Here is a 15543-nt window from a genome sequence, read left to right as displayed (position 1 = left end):
AAATGGTAGATCAACATGATTTATCCAAATCAGTTTACAATCACAACGCTGATCTGTCAGTCAGCAGCCCCAGAGGAAGGTTTTTGCAGCCCTCCCAGACACTTTAAGACCCTTGACATGAAACACGAGGCTTCCTGAGCTGCCTCCTGACCTCACTTGTAACCTTCCTCTCACAAGCCATTATTCTTCACACAGTGGGCCCTGACAGCAGATCCCATCAGCACCTGCCACGGAAGGGACCCTGGCTTAAAACTCACAGTCTGGCTGCCGTATTTCAAACCAGCTCCTTATCAGAGCAGACCAAAGTCATGCCAAGAAAAGACTAAGAAGGCATGTGTAAGAAGGAAAAAAAAAAAAAAATCTCAATTTTTCAGGAATAACTACATTTCATGGTTACCCAGTTTTTGCTGGAGTAAATATCAGAGACTGGGTTCCAGTGCCTTCATTGGCAAATCTATTTTCATACCCATCATGGGCTCTGTAAAACAGTTACCTCTGACCTCAACCCTGCCCCCTTACCCAGTACTATCCTGTGTCTGACTTCACTGTGAGTTTCTTTGAAAAGAGTAGCTAAAGTTGGGCAGCATCCAGAGCATCATCAAAAAAACTAATGGCAAGAGGTCCCAACACACCTCAATAATTAACATGAGCATATGACTGAAAACTCACTGATAGGGCTTCATCCCTTCTCCTTCATAAGGAATAATAACTGCACTAATTACATGAATTCTCTAATAGTTCAATACACGTTGAAATCATTTCACTAGGCATCAAAAGACGTATCATGAGATTAACACTTGAACAGATTGAAAACATCTGGCTTTAGAAAGTGGATTGGTTAGAGACCCAGCTTGTGCAGGGCTTTGCAGGGTTATTTCCCCCTTTGGATTAATCTGCTCGACTACAGAATAAGTATTTTTCTGACCTGCCAGCAGAGACAATATTAATAGTTTCTAATTCTTTAGTCAGCAGAACAATAAGGTGAATGCCTGCTTGGGATTGGATAGAAGGGAGTCTTTATGATCCTCCAGCATCCCTTTAAATTCTCCCTCTGTCATTTGCAACAAAACAGGCACTTTTTGGTATGGAAAACACATGGCACACAAAGAAAAAGGAAAAATAAGCCTGCCACCTTTAAAGGCAGAACTGCACTCAGATTTATGGGGTTGTGGCTAAGGAACAGAATAACAGCTGATATCTTTTTATGAGTGATTGGGAAAAAGTAAATGTATTTCATATACCATTATGTACTATTATACAATGGTTAGTCATCTCAAAGAGATATTAGATGGACTTTTTTTTTTCATTAAAATGCCATTAGCAAATGAAATGGGTGGGAGGAGCCATTGACTTGATAGAGGTAAATGACCTGATCACAGGTGAGTAATAATAATTGTGCATCAGCAATGATCAGTGCCAACTTGACAGATAGCTCAGATCTGACCTGTAATATTTGGCATCAAACCTCATTTCTATGCACCCAGCTTCATGCCTTCTATCTTTATCACCCAGTGCATTTTCTTTTCTGAGAGCGGGCTGATTGCTACTAATCTTCCAGCCTGTAACCTAATGCTCTCTCTTTAAATGAAGTCTCCATATTGTTGATAAAGAGTCATTGTGTTCGCTTATCTCCCTCCTCTCCAGAAGTGATAGCAGTAAATCTGACTTCTCAATTAACCTGTGCTGAATTAGAATCTTTATGATCAAATTGCTCGATGTGAATTTTTATTTTTTTTTATTAATCTGGACCGCTCGAAACTCAGTGGGAATTAGGATTTGTGAATCTCACCAGAGCCTCTCTCTGTGTGTCAGATTGCTGTGGTGTACACAGATGAGAAGCCATTTTCCTGTCATTCTTACAAATTGCTTCTCTTCCTGAAATTTTCGAAGGAGGAATGAGCATGGCACTGTGTCGCAGGGAAAGCAACAGAAATGAGATCATTTACACTATGGAAAAATAATGGATGTTTCACAGATGTAGCAAACAAAGGCGAGCATGGCATAGATCTGTCTACAGGACAGGAGCCAGACCCTCCACAAATTCATTAAAATTATTATTTAAAATGTATTTTTCTGGGATGCGATGCTGCACGTTGGCATGTGAGAACCAAGACGTTCAAAACTCAGTATATTTATGTCGTCTGCGTGTTTCCCAAAACGTTCTTTTCAGATTAAAGTAATCTGTGGCTTCATAAATGCCACATCCCATATGGGAATCTCATCAAAGGTTGGGGAAAAATGATTGAATAAATAGTTAAGAGAGGCAAGAGGCTCATGGGCTGCTGGGCTGGGAGCATATCCAGCCCCAACACAGCACCAACAGCCACCCTTCTGCTCCCAGGAGAGCTTTATAAAGCCTGGTGTTAGACTGTCTTCCCTGCACATCCTGGAGTTTAAGTAGGGCTTAACCTGGCTTGCTCGAATTCCTTGGCATTTTACATAGATAAACCAAGATTAATTACAGAATGTTTAATTAGAGACTGTATCTGAAATCATCAAAATGCCTCCTACATTAAAAAGCATATAAATTTCATTAAAATATGGATACCTAAGAAAAAAAGATTTAGAGGCCAAGTGGAAGCCCTGTCATTACCACTTCATTTCCTTGCTGCTGTTTGAGTTTGGATGGGAAGGGCACTGGCAGATGATCCCACTTGGATTAAGACATTTCCGTTTAAGATTTCACCTGTAATTATCCCCTGCAGGAACATGAGGACCTGGCCAGGTTTAAATAAGCACACCCCAGATATCTCCTTTATTCACCACAGAGGTACTGCAGATATTTTTCTTGTTCAAACAGGGATGCCCAGAGATAGTTCATGGAGGGCTCATCTAGACCATGTTTATCTGGCAAAAGAAAGGCTGTTCTAACACAAACAGAGATTGGCACAAATCAAATTTCCCATCTCTCCACTACAGATTAAAGCACAAACCAAAACTAATGCTGTAAAATACAAACTGGACACAATACAAAAATTTAATCTATATTTTACCCAAAAAAAGGAAAAAAAAAGTGAGGATGTCATTTAAATGTGATGGAAGGGATAAGAGGAGTTTGATGGGCCAGGTGAAGTCAGAGATAATTTTGGGTAAGTCATGGAATAGCAGCAGGTATAAAACTGACAGCAGAGAAAAACCACATGAAACTCAATAAGAAGGAAAACTTCAGAGTGGGGTGGCAGAGGTAGAAGGTTAATTGTAGTCAGGGTTATGGAAAGCTTTGATGAGGACTGAACATCAGTACAGGTTTTTGACATTCTCTTGAAAAACTGAGACACTGCCTGGAAAAAGTGGCTCTTGCTTTCTGAATATTACAGGTAAATAATAGCATTGTTTCATAAAGTTGGGGTTCAGGTAGCTTTCCTGGTAGGAGGAAATTCTTACTAATTTTTACACTTCACATATAGACCTCTCCATCAGGAAGTTGTGCCAGAGCACACACTTGCACTGACTCCCATGTGCAAGATATGCTGTACAACTCCAGCTCAGAAGTGCCTACTTTTCCTAAGGACACTCATTTGCTGAAGATTTCATCCAATTTCAACAAATTCTTTCTCTTCCATCCGATATTTATGTTTTCCTTGTTAGACTGTGTTTAAATTCCCATTATTTCAGGACCACCTTGTAATGTTTGTGCAGTATTTCAAAGCACCTCCCAGCAAAAAGGCATTAAGGTAATGTATGATACCATAAATAAGAGGCTTTTTTAAGAAAGTCCTTGAGTCATTTTGCTGTAATGACAGCAGGGCTCATTAAACAGCTGCATCTCCTGCACACACTGGGGATGTTTGCAGTGCTGCCATGCCTGCAGTTCATAACAGCCCCTGACGTGACCCCTGGGAACACAGAGGTAACAGAGACGTGGGATGTAAATTGGATTGCAAAAGGAGCAGGAATGTCCAAGTGGGCCTCCCTCTGGGATGGGGGAGCAGTCCAGGCAGTGGCTGCCTCCCTTCACCTCTGCTTAAACACTCCCTGACCCAGTTCCTGGGTGCTCACGGGTGAGAGAACCCAGCTGAGCACTTGTTCAAGCTGCTGAAAGTTCAACTCTTTATTGTACGGAGGCAAAACATTCCAGTCAGTCCATCCAGGCACACTGGGGTTTGATTAGGACTTTGTAATTTACCACTGAACAATCTGGCCCATGAATTTGTCTGCAAGTCATTTCCCAGGGTCCGAGGGGTTCTATCCTCCATGGGTCACTGATCACAGGTGAACTCTATAAAATATTGTTCCTTCAGCCCTCCACTAAGTGTGTACATAATACAAGGCTTCCAGGCTCCTGAATTAAAGCTGTAAATTTGAACTGTCAAAGCCAAAAGATATTGGACCAGGCAGCAGGTACCTTTATGACATTTCCTTATTGCAAGCACTGAGATGCAATTGCTCAGAGAGGGCATTAAATCAAACTGTGGACGGAAGCTGCGACAGAACCCCCCAGGTTCCCACCTTACCTCAGGCACTGGCAGAGAACTTGCAATTAACCTGCGTGGCTGGGGGGCTGGAAAGTGGAGATGCTTTTCTTTGGGATGGGTTTTGCCATCCCAAATGTAACTGTGCACCTGTGACACTGACCAGTTGCAATTACCTTAATGAACTTAAGCCTACAGAGCAACTATTCCATGGGGTTTGCGGGACAGGATCCGCTGCGCTGCCGGGTTGGGCTCATGGTGCTCCACTGAGCTGTATCCTTTTGAAATGGCATCAGCCAGGGAGGAGGAACCACCATGTCCAGAAACACAGGGGAAAGAATGAATTGACAAAATTAATGATGCTGGAAGGCTGCTGCTGTGCTGAGTAAGTTATTGGTTGCGTCTTACACAATCCACAGCGGATCAGCAGAGAGCTGAACTGTGATTCTGACAGGAGCTCACCTGTCTGAAGTTAAAGGTTTGCTGTGGACACATCCCTTGAGACAGCAGAGGTAGACATGGAGCTGTCACACCCACTAGGCCAGCCCATGGCTTCCCACCAGAGGAGTTTCCTGGGGGTTTGTTGTTAATTGTTCCACTTGTTGCTTCTTTTGTAGTCAATCAAGTTTAATTCTGTCCGAGGATCCAGTAATTACAAGTTCCTGTTTTTATGCAGGGCTAATAGACCACCTAAGGCTTTGTGTAAATTAGTTAATGTTTTCTCCTGCAAAGCTGGCATTTGTCCTGTATTGTGGTGGCAGGTGCAAAATGTTCCTTGCAAAAGCATGTGGTGAATCGCTGAAGTAAAATGAGTGCTTATGGGTTTAGAAGGACAGGGTTAAAGGATCATGTGCTTTATGATATATACGAGCAACAGCGTCCATTTTATATTACTTCTGTAGCCTGAAATGCTTTAAAATTGCTGCTGAGAAAGCAGATACCTCAGAGGACAAAAATTCTTATAAGGGATGTGGAAGCAAAATAATAATTTCAGAAAGTGCTTAAGCCAAATGGGAATGGCAACGTTGGGTAAACAGCCTAAAAGGAACATGGAACACTGTCTGTCTTGCACTGAAACACAAACTTGTGGAGCATAGTTTTTAGGCTGGCTGCAGAAAAACGAAGGATTCTGTAGGGAAAGATAAACTGGTGTTGTCAAATATTAATCTGCTAGTCACACTGCAAGAGAATTGTGGTTCTTTGTAGATATCTGGGGCCAAAACCTGGCCTAATGAGGTCAGTGGCAACATTTCTGTTGACTCAGTATGTGCAGGATTTCATTCTAATTCTTTAACTGCTTTTATTTCCGGTAAATAATCCCAGCTAGAGCTGAGGAACATTTTTAAGTGAGGGTTTATTCCTCAGTTAGTAACTATCATGCATTAATAAATCAGTAGCCAAACTAAATAACCACTTCTTTCCAATTATATTTCAGCCTTCCCATTTATTTCTGGTTTTCCTCTTTCTCATGTTATGTTGAAAACAAGTCAAAAATCCACATTTCCTGGCAATTTTGGGATGCCCATAAGAAGGGTAACAGCTACTCAGTTCTCCACCAGGAGATCTCTGCCATGTGTTCAGGCAGTGGTGGAGGCAAAAGCGCAGCATTAGTTCAGCTTTGGTTTCCTTCCCTTTCTGCTGATCCCATGAAATTGAAAAAGCAAGTGGAAAAATATCAAAAGATCCCATCACATTTTCTCCAATTTAAAGTACTAACTATCATGTTATGCAGAAGCCTGGGGTAAGCCTCAAAGCTGGATCTCTTACACAGCAATTTCCTTGAAGAGTTGTTGGATCACATTTTTGTCCAGGCTTTCTCCTACACACGAGTATTTTATTGCATGTGTTTATCCCAATGACCTGGAATTCATTTATCTGACAAAGATATTTCCATGACTGAACTTCCAAACGTACAGAGAAAAGTATGACACATCTGCTTTTAGTTTGGCCTTTCTGTGGCTAATTTGAAAATGAACACCAGAGAAATACGTGTAACAGCACAGAGGATTCACCTCCTTCCTACCAAACACCGCCCTGCAAACTTCTAGGTGGCAACAACTGTGCCAAACCACAAAATTAATGGCTCTGCTAGAGGGGAGGAAGGATTGGAATCACTGGGCACACTTCTTGGGTACTAAAAATCCAGGCAGGGATTTAGATCAGCTGATGAAAAAATCTTTTAAATCTTATAACTTATTCCCAAGTCCGTCACACAGTAATCAGATCCTACAGCTGAGACCTTGTATCCTCCCCTGGATGGTGTATCTAAGGAAGCAGAAGGGATGTCTTAGTTTGGAAGTCTCTAAAATGAATGTGGGGCCTCTTTCTGCCTTTGCAAGACAAAACCCTAAAGGAACTGGGATCAAGAACAAGTGCTGTTGTGTCTTGGTGATTTTTTTTTTCTTCTTGGAGGGAAAATGAGTTAAATAGATGGAAACTTTTGGCCCCTGATGGCTGCTGTGTGCACTTAGGGTTCATCATTTGCCCTGTCTAGATGCACATCACTTCTGCCAGAACAAATGAGTATTTCCCTGATTAATCAGGAGCCCTCAGGGAACTGCTCTTTCTGCACATATATTATGATCATTAAGGAGCCTGACTATCCTGTGCTTGTTCCAGGATATGGAAAATGCAAAGCAAATTGTACAAACTACACTCTGTTTATTGGACACATTTCTCTGTATCTCTTTCAGTAATGGTGTAATTCAGTACCCCAAGATGACAAATGATGTATTTAAGTTCATTTCTCCGTGCTGCCCCATAAATGTTATTAACTCAAACATTTAAATGCAAGAAGATGGAAATGCTGTGGGGTTGTTTTTGTCAGTCCTGAAGGAAGCCCCTGTCACACAGTGCCTGCCTGGGGCTTTTCTCACTGCTGTGGTGTGGGGTTGACAGCCTTGGGGCCAGTGTCTGTGGCAGAGGGGGGGTCCCAGCTCTCAGCAGGGCTGGGGGGAGCTGGGCAGGCACAGCTGAGCAGAGGTGCCTGAGTCAGAGAAACCCACCTGCAGGGCTGGTGTTCCTCCAGCAGCATCCTCACACCCCACTGACACACACCCATCACCAGGTCACCAGAACCTGCCAAACCAGCACAGACTCACCGAGGGCTTGCAGGGACCCCTCTGCTCTCCTGGCTCAGCCAACCCCACCCACACCTGACATGTCCCTGAGGAGAGGTGTGCTGGGGCAGGACCAGCATGGCTTGGGCCCAGCAGCAGCACAGGGACAGGAAGAGGACAGGGTCCTTTGCTATATTTGAAAGCACACCTTTCACTTTGCAAACAAATTACTGGTTAAATCACATTTGACAGACTCCAGAGTAATTGCTGTGTGAGCAATGCTTCAGTTTAGGAGGCAGGCGTGATGTGTGTTCACCTGACAATTAGGGGGCTTGTCCCGTCCAAGCAAGTGTCTCACCATTGTATGGTATTGGACACCTAATTAAACAGCAAATTAACATTAATAGGCACCCCTTCCACTAGCACAAGCACCTAATTCTGGTATTGCATAAGGCTTTAGTGCAAGATAAATTATTTGAGTTTGGGCAACAGTGTGTATGTCCTTCCTGCCAAGCACTTGGCCACTTCTGAAGAGGGCACAGACTGGTTCTCCCTTTCTTTCCTTTCCTCCATCTTCAGGCTCTAGTTTCCATGGAAAGGACACTCTGGCCTGCAGGGTGGATGAGCACAACCAGTGTGGAGGCTGTCTGCTGTGCCCTGGCTGAGACAGATGGAGAGAGGGGGGAACATGGCTGGCTGGTGGCAGAGTCCTTTGCTTTGCTCTGTCTAAACCACAGGAGCCTCAGGAGCTCCTGCTCTCCCAGCCAGAGCTGAGGGGGTTGCAGGGGAAAGCAGCTGTTAAATGCTGCTTGTGTCTCCTCTGCAGGCACAGTCCCTGCTGCCCTGAGCTCTGTGTGGCACTTGGAGCCCAAAGGAAAGGAAATGGGAATCTGTGGCTTCATTATTTCAGAGCAGATTGCACACAAGTCAATCAGGGCTAGTGGGAAGAGCCCTGGTCCCTCCAGCTGTCCTGAGACCTGTGCTTATCTGGAACCATCTTCTGGTTTAGGAAACTAAGCAGAGCCAAACTGGGAGAAACTTCCACAAATTTCAGCTCATGGAAGTCTTTCCACTAATGCTTTTCTCACATGAAAGAGAATTTGGCCGTCTGATATTGTCCCCTGCTGGGCCTGTATTGATTTCTTTTTTAAAGATTAAAATATATGATGCAGTAGTTTTGAAAAATTAGAAAAAAAATTATCCTGGAGCCCAATACAATATGTAAGGTTTAAAATGCTACCTATAGACTACATGAAAGGGGAGAGAAATATACATTTTTTGATTACAAGATCTGAGCTTAGAAACTGGCTGCACTTCCCTGACCCCCTGGACTGGAGGGCACTGCTTTTCTGGCACTCTCACAAGTTAACAAGGTCATCTGCACTCCCTGGAGAAACTTAGAATTCATAACTGGAGTTTCAGCAGATGAAAAAGAGAAGAGAGAGATACTGATTTGCAGTTTCTTTACATAAAAATATATTCAGAGAAATATGTCCCTCGCTATGGTTGGGGCCTTAAGTAGCTTTTTTATTAAGAGAGTTCAATGTCTATATAAGCATTTCAGCTTCCCTTAGAAAAGAAAATCTAGAAAATAAATAAAGTTCAATGTCAAAAAAATCCGTAGCAGAGCTATTCTTGTATTAATAAAACAATGGGAATAATACAGATGTCCTTGAGAGTAACTGTTTCATACAGAGATAAGGTGGTGATTAATGGGAAATTTGTTCTTGCCAGAGGTGGCTATCAAGTGTAAGTAAATAAATGGTGTGGTCCCATTCTTGCAGTCTACCTACCATAAATATTATTAATCTGGTAATAGGAAGCTGTAATACTGCTGGCCATTTGGAGGTTAAGATTCTGCAAACACCCTTGCCCCTAAGGTTATTTTGTTGATGATGTCATTTACTATGATGCCACAGGAAAAACAAATGGCATGGCAACCAATTCAATTCAGTTTTAAAATAATTTCCAGAATAGAATGCTATTTTCTGATGGTGTCACTGCGCCTCGTCAAAATCAGCTGGAGATTTTAACCTCAGGGAATGGAACAGCCTTTATGAAGCTGGATTTTAAACCTGATAGAGTGCTGGAGGAAATAAATATGGGTTATGTGCAGTGGCACATGTGCTGCAGCAGCTCATCTCCCCTCTAAACACTCAGTGGGAAGCGGGACATTGCCAGGGGCACCAACCTCCTGCAGTTCTCTTTAGCATTGCCTGAAGTTACTTGCACAAGAGACAGGATTTCCAATGCAGCCCTAACTGGAGACAGAAAAAAACCCTCCCCCACACAGACATTCAATTGTCCCCATAGTTTATTTATGGATTTTGTATTTCATGGTCCAAATATATTAACTAAGTTATTCTGTCAGGAAATATAAATGATGATCATTTGTTAGCTGCACCACGTGAATAATTGTACCAAAGTGTAATAAAGTTATTGAAGGGATTTATTAACCTGATGAAGTAACTCATTAAATCCTTCAAAGGCATTAATGAAGGAGGAAGTCTGGGCCTTTTGGTTTAATTGGAGATGGGAAATTGTGCAGCTGGGCCGACCTGATAAGTATCATCAGATATCCCAAATCACTTTTATTCAGCTTGTAATTTGGGGCATTTCTATCACTACTCTGGATTTCTACATGATTTTTCTAATCTAGGTAGCTCTGCCTCAGAACTCAACTCTTTTTTGTTGTTGTTGTTGTTTTACTATGCCCTGAAGTTAATTTGTATGTTTACAAGCTGAGAACTGAAGGACACATCAGTGAGTGTTGGGTTTCTTGCTCTGTGCAGCAGAGAGGGTATATGAGCCCAAACCTGCCTTTGAAGTGCACTGGAATGGTAGACTTGCAGGTGACAGGGGCCATTGCACAGGGACTTGCTCAGGTGCCTGTAAACAGTGTCCACAGTGAGAGGTGAAGAGAATTCTGGTCCTTCCTGCTGGCAGCCCCACAGGGTGCTCAGCACTGAGATGCCACCTGACTTTTGGCTCATTTCTTCCAGCAGTCTTGGACTAAATCAACCTCCTGTGTGAGAGGTGGTTGGGGCTTCTTTAAAGTAGACCTGTCTGCTGCCAGCTGAGTGGTGGCTGGACCAGCACAACCAGCCTGGTAGTGTTTGACCACGTGTTTTAGGAGGACACGTTCCTCACATTTGCTGTGTAAGACTTGGCTGAGGAGCACAGGGGTCAAACATGGCTGAAGTCAAAATATGAGGTGTTCATATTTTGATTCATCTGCACTGACAGCAGCCAGTGTGAGCAAACCCTGCTCAGGAAGAAAAGCTGGATGGCAGAAAGAGGGTGCACTGACTGAGGGAGGATGGGTCAGAGTGCAACACGCAGCAGACTTGCCTGAGGATCAGCCCTGGGCTCACCTCCTGCATTCCCAGGCAGCTTTCAGTGAAGCAGCAGTTGCTGCCCCATTTCTCAGCTGCAGAGCATCTGGTTTAAGCCAGAGCTGATTCCATTTGTGACGTTTTTAAAGGTTAGGAAAACCACTGCAGTGGTACCACTGAGTACACCTGCACTTCTCCAGTCTGCAGCATTAAAAAGCTTCCAAGCACTCGGGGAGCATCACTGCTGGAGGTGCTGCTAAAACCCACTTCAGCAGGATGTGTTCTACCATATGGCTACAGCTGTGTGGCACCTGGGCCGTAAAAGAGGGGAGCTCGGGAGCACACGATTATTTCCAACATTACTTGTGGTGTTGCTGATTTATGGAGGGCTGGAATCAGCAGCGTGAAATGAGGGTTGTTACAGAACTGCTCTTTATGATCAGGTGGCAGCACGTGTGCTTCTGCTGACTGATGACATTCACAGCACTAGGACATCTGAGAAACACAAAACTCTGGTTTCAACCCCCTGTCAAGGAGTTTTTATAAGGAGATTTGAAAACATGCAATTTGTGTCTTCCTGGTAGTTCCTGCGCCCCGGGAAAACTGAGGCTGGTCTTTGTAGCTTAAATCAATTAGGAGAGGGATGTAGGATGTCTTTTTTGTTTTAGGCACGGATTTTTCATGGTTGCATTTCCAGATAAAATGCTGTTCTGTCAGGGATTCTAATCACCTTTCAGCCATATATGTAAAATACATGTCTCTGAAAGAGGTAATGAATGCGCTGTCCCTGAGGCTTGAAGACTGCTGGGATGTGAAGTGCAGCTGTAATGAAGTGAGACGTGGGCATTATTCTCAGACCTGCTGCCACCACTGCCTCGGCTGCCACGTCTGCAGCGTGCGAGGCAAGGTATAGAATGTGCAAAGTCACAATAAATTCACTGTACAACGCTTTACAATAAGGTCACCTCTGGTGTAAGGCTGGTATTTAATGGCCACCAGCTTCATTATAAATCTGTTTTCATCAGCGTCTGCTCTGCTTAAATTGTGAGTCTTGGGAGAGGTGAGAAGATTGATTTAAAGCAGACCTGTGGGGCGAGCAGGTGGGGAGGAGAAGGGAGCAAATGTGTCATGTCGAATCGTGACATTTCAGGTGATCTACACATCACTGCCTGTCTTTTGGACCTCAGCCCCTGTTCTAAATAGCTATTTAAGAACTTGGATTTGACAGCCAGAGCAGGAGCCAAGACCTGCTGCAGGCTGGGCAGCATCTCCCCTCCCCAGGTGAGCTGGCTCCAAAGCAAAGACAGTATAATGTGTCTGCTCCCTCGCTGCTTCCAGCTGCACATGGACCCGGGCTGACACTGTTCCTTGCTAGGGAATGCACCAGATGCTAAACTGAAGCTGCTCTTGTTCTTAGCCAAAAGATCACAAAAAGAAACATTAATTTAAATTTTCAGGCATCAATTTAACTCCCTGCTTGTGCTGAAGAACATAGTGGATTTGGCATGGGTAGGTTATTTAGGAAGAGAAGCAAAGCGTTTGCCACTCCTATTTCTATTTGTAGAAACACAGTTAACCAATGTGCATTGCTTAGGAAATGTGTACCATGTTATGTTTACCTAAAATAGAACAACTGAAATATGCACTTTTTATTAGCACTTCCTAACTGTTGAATAGAACATAACACAGAGATAAGGGAACACAGGCACATTACAGGCACGACACATTCTGAACATGCTGCTCTCAGATAAAGAACCCAACACTTAAATATGTCAATATTACATTATTAGTCTGTTCTGTGTTTGCTGCTCTGAAAGAGATGAAGTGAGCATGACTTAAATAATTTGAAAAGAAAAAAGAAAAGAAAATCTATATAATTATTGAAGCGGTACAAAAGAGGAAAATCATAATGGTTTCCAAATGAGAGTGCATCTGACAGTCCCCATTTCTTAGCCCTCTGACTCTTGTAAAATTTTGTGTAACAGGCTGCTATTTGGAGAAACATTAGCTCTTGTCTCTCTTTTACAGTCTGCTAAAGAGGCTGTATTTCTTCTAACCTTGCAGATGACAAAATGCACTCCTTCACCACAGTCTACACAGTGCTAGATCATTTCAGCCTTTTTGAGTAAATGACATGCAACTCTATAACTGCATGATTAGGCCCATAGATTACCAGATTACAGCCATAAATCTTCACCAAAGCTACCACTCACTTGGCAGAAATAGTGAAGTTTCATCATTTGTTCTCATGTAGAAAACATGCTGTGAAATGCAGCCCCAAAGGTCACTGGGATGGCATTTCCTTTTGTGGCCCTTAATAAACTTGCAGCTAATGCAGTAATTACCAAGCCCAATTACCTCTGTGATGGCTTCAGAGAATTTCTATTCCAAAGTCTGGATAGTGAGATTCCACTCCCTTCAGTTAATAAGTGAGGAAGATTCAGCTATTCCTACAATTGTTACACATTTCTGAAACAGGTTATTTGTGGAATGAGGGCCTGTCTGAGTGTGGGAGTTGTGCCAACAGAACCCTGAACAGGGTATTGAAGGGGCACTAAAAAGATGTGTAAAAAAGGTGTATGGGCACCCTTATTTCAGTGCTAGCTTTATTTAAAATAACCTGTTCCTATTCCTCCTCAGCTAAATCCAAATAAACTGAAATGGAAAACACTTCCCAGCTTTTGATATAAATATATTTCCCCATAGTTTTGCATATATGTATATATATAAAAATACAAGTTACTATATCTGATGCAGCTCCTTAGCTTGTGAACTGGAGTCACAATACTCAGCATTTATTTAAACACAGAGTTTGGAGACGTGGTACAAACGAATGCATTTCCTTTGTTAGCTACAAAGGGGTTTGACAAGCTACACAGCTTTCCTTACAACTACATTTCTATTACAGCTGCTAAGTGTGAGCTCGTGAGTTGCACCATTTAGAAAAGCCAGAAAAGGAACTGCTATAATCTACTTATTTGGCAACAGTCCAGCTCTGATAGATGCTCCTCAAATCACAACATGTTTGACTGAAATGACGCCAATGGAATAATTCTTTCCAAAGAAGAGCTAAACTGTGATGTGTCAGGAGTGGCTGTGCCATTATTATGAGTTCCAGCTCTTTGTTCAGTTACAAAGGGAGGCAGCTACATCTTGATACCAAGTATATGGGCATTATTATCCCTCTTCCCTGCTCTTCATTTTGGTTTCCTTGGAGGGAATAATTGCCAGGGCTGCTTCCAAGAGTTTGAGCTCCAGGTACCTGCCGTGCACCTGCCAGGAGCTCAGCAGAGCAGAATGGCATTTAACAGTGGTCCCTGTTTGCCTCACCCCTCCCAAAGTTTTGTTTCTCTAACAGTAGGATTTTGTTTGGTTTCTTTTATCTTTGACAGGTCACTTTCCTGTTTATTTTACAGTCGCTTTCCTGTTTATTTTATTTATATGTAACAGGCATTTAAAATGATGCCTGCTGATTTTAGATATATTTCAGCTCTCCTCAGATCTAGGGAATTCCTCCTTTTCTAAAGTAGTTAAAAGGAAATTTCTAAGCTTGCTAATAGCCAAAAATTCCATCTTGTTTCTATTTGTACACTCATGTGCAGCTATTGCCAACAATAACCTGGGATCTTATTTAGCCTTTCTTTATGTTTCCAGCTGTTGGAAGAGATATATATGGAAGAGATATATAGGTACCTCCTTTTCGTGCAGGAGAATTTAAACCACCTATGCCCAAAATACCTCAAACGTAGAAACCCTTCAGGCATGCTACAAAAATATCAGCATCTGCTTGCTCATTTTAAATTATGGAAGTAAAATCACATAAACACAAAGAAAAGCTGAAGAGGAGCTAATAAAATTATTAGGTTAATAAACTGTATGAAACTGAGACAAAATATGTTATTCAAAGTCAACTGATTGTACATAAGAACTGCCAGCTTTAATAAGGGAGGTAATGGATTATATATAAGAGGAAACTTCTTGATGAGATGATTGAAAATTGCTTTGGTAGATTAAGATCTGTCAATAAAAATCTTCCAAGAAGACATAAGACTCTGATAATCTGTAATAGGGTTGGAACAATACTCTTGCTTGCCTATGATTCAGCCCTAATTCTAATGATTTTCTGATATGTCCCACAAGCTTGCAATTAATCTGTCATTGTCACAAGTATCAGGAATACAATATACTCCTAAAGTAAGCAAATTAACTTCTAAGACAAACTAATCCCCTTACAGCAGGTAATTCTAGGAAGAAAATTCATGCACACATCATATTTTACTGCTGGTGATAAGCACTAGTACTACACATCATCTAAACATACAAACAAACACAATAAAATAAAACAGCTTCTTCTATTCTCTGTATTTGTGATCCATCTCTGGATTTCCATCCATTTCAACACCAGTATGGAAGGATAAACACAAGCTCAGCCAAGTTTAAACATTCCTGATTCACAATACAGAAAACGATTCAATTATTGTGTTTCATATGTTGAAAACTCCATCGGTCTTGCCAAAAGAAGTGGAAATGGAAATAGCCTTTTTCTGTCATGGTATCTGAGAGCGTTGTACATTGGTGCCCTCTGCACACGCTCCAGAGAACTGCAGGGCTTTGCTTTGGTGTAAAATAAACTGGAAAATGGTATGTGATGGATTTAAATAATTAAACAGTTTTACAGGAGCTTAATGAAATGAATAAACCATTGCAGTGATAAAGAGATATAGATTATTAGATTTT

At 42.2% G+C, this 15543-nt stretch overlaps 2 protein-coding genes across 3 annotated transcripts in view; one reads left to right on the top strand and one right to left on the bottom strand.

The window, feature by feature from the left end:
* The window catches only part of SPATA22 (spermatogenesis associated 22), a 54396-nt gene that overhangs the window by 23477 nt on the left and 15376 nt on the right, over positions 1-15543 (bottom strand). The window lies entirely within an intron of this gene.
* LHFPL7 (LHFPL tetraspan subfamily member 7) overlaps positions 1-15543 on the top strand; it is a 60609-nt gene that overhangs the window by 38152 nt on the left and 6914 nt on the right. The gene's annotated exons all lie outside the window — the stretch shown is intronic.

This window comes from Manacus candei, unplaced genomic scaffold, assembly GCF_025592945.1.
Source record: "Manacus candei isolate 608988 ecotype Guabito, Panama unplaced genomic scaffold, ASM2559294v1 h1tg000076l, whole genome shotgun sequence".
Taxonomy (NCBI): Eukaryota; Metazoa; Chordata; class Aves; order Passeriformes; family Pipridae; genus Manacus; species Manacus candei.
This window is presented reverse-complemented; position numbering and strand designations above follow the sequence as displayed.